At 39.9% G+C, this 5,905-nt stretch overlaps 1 non-coding gene across 1 annotated transcript; it reads left to right on the top strand.

Annotated features, from left to right (window-relative positions):
* Positions 1-2,474: 2,474 nt before the first annotated feature.
* On the top strand, positions 2,475-2,585 carry LOC122151846. Its single transcript, XR_006164300.1, has one exon. It is a non-coding gene; the product is annotated as a U6 spliceosomal RNA (small nuclear RNA).
* Positions 2,586-5,905: the final 3,320 nt, after the last annotated feature.

Genomic DNA, 5,905 nt, shown 5'->3' on the forward strand with positions numbered 1-5,905 from the left:
AAGGGAGATACTGGAGTGCTAGAAATGATCCATATCTTGATCTGTGAAGTTTTTAAATAGATATACACATATGTAAAACTCGCTGAGTTGCACACATAAAATTTGTGCATTTTACAAATGTAAGTTATATCAGTACAAAAGAAAACTAAATAAAGTGTGTGTTTCTAAATATGATTATTCAATTCTACTGATATATATGCTTATTTCTGTGACAAAGATGCACTCTTGGTCACTATATCTTTTTAATGGTTTTGATAGCTAGAAAAAAAAAAGGAAAGACAGAACACTCTCTTTTCTTTCAAAATTTTCTTCTATATTGTATTCTTCCATGTGAACTTTAGGATCAATTTTTCAAGTTCCTTAGAAAAATACTATGGGATTTTGATTAGGATTATGCCATGTTTGTAATTTATTTGGAAAGCACTTACATCTTGACAATATTGACTCTTCCCATCCAATTAACATTGTATGTAAGTTCATTTCATCAAGAATTTTCAGTCAAGTTTTAAAGTATTCTTCATGTAGGGCTTGAACATTTTTTGTTATACTTATTTTTAAGTATATTACATCATATTATGGAAAGAAATAGTCTATAACCCAAGGGCAGATTAACCAATAAGCAAGGTACCCATGGGCTTAATTGTTTTTATTTACTAATCTACAGTGTGTGCTGCACACTAATCTACAGTTGACACACTGCTTATTCGTCGATATTGTCAAGATGTAAGTGCTTTCCAAATAAACTATAAACATGGCATAATCAAAATCAAAATCCCAATTTCACATGGGTTTCACTACAGTGGTGAAAAACAGGTGAAATTGTACACTACAGGTCACATGTAAACCCATGCATACCTTGCTCATTGGGTAATCCATTCCTGATACGTTTCTAACTATTGCTGATATATTTTAAAGGCTTTAAAATATGTGTATCTGACCACCTTACTTAACTCCATTTATTTCAGTAGTTTTTCATTTTATACTCTTTCAGTCTCTGTCTTGGAAGAAGTATAGCCATAATGCTCCTTAGAAGCAAGAATGGCCAGGCTTCTTCTCATGTAGTTTGGTCATGTTGTCAGAAGGGATCAGTCTCTGAAAAAGGATATCATGCTTGGTAGAGAGTCAGCAAAGAATGAGAAGACCCTCAACAAGATGGATTAACATAGTGGCTGCAATGAAGGGCTCAAGCATAGCAAAGATTGTGAGGATGGCACAGGACTACGCAGTGTTTTGCTCTGTTGTACATAGGGTCACTACAAGTCAGAGCCAACTTGCCAGCACCTAACAATAGTCTTTAGGTTGTGTGTAAAATGTTAAAACCTATTCACTTTTGTAGAAGAATCTGACCTTTGGTTAATTTTCTATGCTTTCCCAGAAACAGATAAAGATGGTGTGGTAGGTAAGGTTATATGTCAACTTGGCTGGGCCTGGTTTTGAGTATCTAAGCAGCTATATGTAGTTATTTCCCATGATGATCTTGGTAATCAACTCCATGGTGGAATCTACTGTGAGAAGCTGAGTAGCTGCCTTAGGGCTGTGGCCTGTTACCAGTATATAAGAAGATGCTTTAAGAAAGAGCTTAAGCTTTTTGGCACATATTGATCTTGCATTTGGCCGAGTCTTCATCTCAGTGGCCTGCCATGTTGTCTGCCAATCTTGAGACTGTTTCTGGACTTGAACTGGTGGCCTGGTGTTTTGCTTGATAATTTTGGGGCTGTACCATTTTGCTTGTCAACCTTGGGTTTGTCAAGTAGCCAATAGCTACTTGCATTAAGAGTTGCCTCCAGCTTCAGTGGACCAGGAGCAAGAGGTAGAGATGAAGCTCAAGGTCAAGAGGTCTTCATCCATCCCCTAGAGCTGGCACTTTGAACTCAGATTTGTAGCCTCCTAACCTGTAAGAGAATAAATCCATGTTTGTTAAAGAGATTGTAGTATTTTCTGTTAGGGCGGGACTAGAGAACCAAAACAGATCGTATGTGTCAAGTATTATTAGGCATCGTTTCTTATAATAAAAATGATTCCTAGTTGATAAATTTTATCTGGACTGAGAGTTACCATAGTTTTGGCTTCCTCTTTTAACTAGCAAGTCCCTTGTGGGGAACCTGGAAGCCTTGCCTATGGAGTTATTGCCAGAGATATTGTCTTGTAGGGGCAAGAGACTTCTAAATCAGGCCAGTTTCTGTACCTGCCCAATGTAGCTCTTGTCTACTTGCAATTGAGCTGTCTGCTGAGGAAATTGCTGTAGAAATTCCCACTGCTAGGACTGATCCTGCTTTGCTAGCCATGTAATTAGTCCTCCTGATAGGCCAGTGTCATGTGTGGCCTACAGTAGTCTTGTGAGCCCGAATGTTTAGTTGAATCTAAGAAGGATCCTCTCCACATGGGCATTGCAGAGTGGTGGCAACAGTAGGTGAGACTTTACACCCTCAATTCAATTTGGCCCAATGAACTAAGATATCAAAAGAATCTGCCAATTGCTCACTTTGGCAGCACATATACTAAAAATTGGAAAGATGAAAATTGGAAGATTTGCTTGGCCCCTGTGCAAGGATGACACACAAATTCATGAGGAATTCCCTATTTTTCTCCAGGGTGCCTGGCCCTTGGCTTTAGCCATCCTATGGTGAGTAAATGAGAGACCCAGAGTAACTGAGTTGGAACCAGCGTCCTGGAACTGTCACTGTACCACAGCCTCAAGGACCTGACAACCACACAACGCTTCCTGCAAATAAACAGCCTAGGCAAAGCTGGGCTGAATTCCCTGATTAAAAAAAAAAAAAAAAGGCAGAGGGGGTGCAGATTTGACAAGGGAGATCTGACAAGGCATTGAATGCCTGGGTAGGAAAGTCCATTCTTTAACAGAGAAAGTTCCACAGCATATGGCGGGAAATAAATCATCCCCTCGTGACGGGCAGATACAGGCTGAAGTGAAGCCAAATTCATACTGAGAAGAAAAATTTTTCACTGTCCATAAAGGGACCTGGCTTGAAACCCAGCTGCAGCCGATCTGAAGGCAAAGACTGATATCGGACTGAGGTGGGTTATTGGAAAGGGGCAGAGAAAACAAGAGAATGAACTTGCAGACTCAGTATTTGTGACAGAACCTGATAAAGCAGGTGAAACTGCCAAGTTGGTTCTGATTCCATTCTAATCTACACAGAGAAATGTTTGAGAGCACTTGACTGCTAACCAGAAGGCTGGCAGTTCAAACCCCCAGCCACTCCTCAGAAGGAAGATTGGGCAATCCTACATCTGTAGTGATACTGCCTTGGAAACCCAAGGAGGGGTTGCTATGAGTCGGGGCCGACTCGTTGGCACATAACAACAACAACAACAACAGGATGGGGAACAAAAGCAGGCAAATGGCTTATGTGGTGGCCAGCAAGACCAGGCACAAGTATAGTTGAGTAACAACAGCTTAATATGATTTGGGATTAAAAAAAACTTACAAAAAGTTTATATATGTGAAGAGGAGTAATCTCCTGCCAGCCTAAACAGAAGTCCCAAGCCTTTGACTAAAGCTATTATCTGAGAGTGCACACAACTCAAAAACTTTCTGCCATTGATCCAACTCATAGCGACCCCTCCTTGAGTTTCCAAGGCGGTATCACTACAGAAGTAGATTCCCCAACCTTCCTTCCGGTTTAAAGCTACACTGGAATCTGACCACTGTTTTCTGTTGCCATCTAGTGAAAATTAATGGGAATGCAGACATTTTCTAAAGTGACAGTTTTTTAAAGGAATAACTAGGTATTTTAAAAGGCTAAGCTATTTTGGAAGGACTCTCGATAGCACAACGGTTAAGTGCTTGGCTACTAACCAGAAAGTCAATGGTTCAAACTCACTAGCTGCTCCATGGGAGGAAAATGATATGATCTACTTCCTTGAAGGTTTACAACCTTGGAAACACAGTAGGGGTCGCAATGAGTCAGAATCAACTCAACGGCAGTGAGTTCGTTTTATTTTATTTTTTTTACTAACCAAAAGTTGGCAGTTAAGACCCACACTCTGGGAGAAACGTGGCAGTCAACTTCTGTAAAGATTAATGCCTTGGAAACCCTACTGGTTGCTATAAATTGGAAATAATTCATTGGCAATGGGTTTTTGGTAAAGCCATTTCCTAGTAGATAGAACCCTTGATTTACTCGAGATATATAGAAGAAAATAACACTTTCCTAAAAAGATTAAATAGAGTTACAGTAAGATGGTGGAATAGGCAGAAAGACTGCACAGACCCTCTTCAACAAAGAAAAGGGGTACCAATTAACACAGATACAGAAGATAATCTTGGACCCCTGAGCCTTGAAGGGAAGGATATAGAAGTGGACTACACTCCAACTAGCAGAACAATTTGCATAAAAACACCAAAAAAGAAAACATACAGAGCAGCAGTCTGGCAGGGATCCAGATAGCACAGACAGTTTGCCAAGTGGTGGTAAAACCTAAGAATTAACCCAAAAAGTGGCCCTGCTAGCCAGGGACTGCACAGAGGACTGCTCTGGTGGCTGGAGAATAAAAGGGAAAGCATAGAAGAAGACGGCAGGCTGAGCTGTGGACTTTTGTCTGTCTGGAGGGCACAGCCATTTTGAATGTTTACAAGTAGCTTGACCATTTTGGATATTTAAAGTGACATCATTCTCCCAGATTCCAGGGACTTAAGAAGAGGCTCCACTTGCCAGTAACCCCAAGGACATTTCGGACCTGGACAACTGGAAAGGTGCGATATTCCCCTTGTTACTCTTATATCCCACTCCCTCTTGGTGAATGGAGGTGCAGCCATTCCTCACTCCCACCCACCTTCTGGGCCTACAGGAACTCCACCCCAGTCTGTGTGCTCGGGCAGAGCCTGGGTGCCCAGCCCAGCCCTTCCCTCGTTTTTTTTTTTTTTTTTTTTTCTGTTTTCTGTTTTTTGTTGTGTTTGTTTTTTGTCTGTTTAAAAACTATTATTATTATTATCATTATTACTTTCGTCCTTTTTACTATTATTCTTTATTCTTCCCCTCGCAAGTTCTAGTTTTCAGCTTCTTTCCTTTTCCTGTTCCTGGTTACAATTTTTTTTCTCTCTCTCTTTTTTCTTTCTCATGGCTAACCCCATTCCTTGTTTTTCTTTTTGCATTTTTTTTTTTTTCATTATTCTCCTTCTCTACCTTTTTTCTCTTATTGCCTTCTCCCCAGGTTCTTCTGGGGGGTTTGGTTTTTTGTTTTTCCTTCTGTTACCCTTTTCACTTTTTTTAGTTACAGTTCCAGTGTGATAACATGGTGCATTTTTTGTCCATTTGCTTTCACTGTTTTGATGGTTATTCAATTGTTATTTTTGCCTAACTCAGTGGAAGACAACAACAGTCCCAATACAATACAACTACACACACATCCTGCAGCTTCACTTACTGAAAGCCACCACTTCCTTCTCCACCAACAGGCCAAGGATAAACAACCACCAAAAAGAGCCTGACTCACCCTTGGCTGTTCCTCACAAACAGTTAACAGAGATCTAAATACAACAATACCATGGTGTCTCACAGACAACAGACCATCACAGTCCACACAAAGAAGCAAGATAAAGTGGTAGAAACAAGGGAGCAGGATATAGATGCAGAACACATCCCTGAGGAAGAAGCAGCATTGGAAATCTCTGATTAGGAATTCAAAAGAATTATATCCAGGTATCTCCAAAGGATTGAGAGACAGACCAAGGAAAACACAGAGAAAAGCCTAGAAGAATTTTGGAAGAAAATACAAAAACAAAATGACAAAATAAATGAAAATTAGAAATGATTCTAAATCTACAGATAGAAATCCAGAAGATTAATACTAAATTGTCAGAAATAGATAACACATTGGAAGGGCAAAGTAGAATTGATGCAATGGAAGATAGAATTAATGAGATTGAAGATAAATACCTGAA

The sequence above is a fragment of the Orycteropus afer genome, unplaced genomic scaffold, assembly GCF_000298275.1.
Source record: "Orycteropus afer afer isolate SDZICR_OR568_19922 unplaced genomic scaffold, OryAfe1.0 scaffold00827, whole genome shotgun sequence".
Lineage (NCBI taxonomy): Eukaryota > Metazoa > Chordata > Mammalia > Tubulidentata > Orycteropodidae > Orycteropus > Orycteropus afer.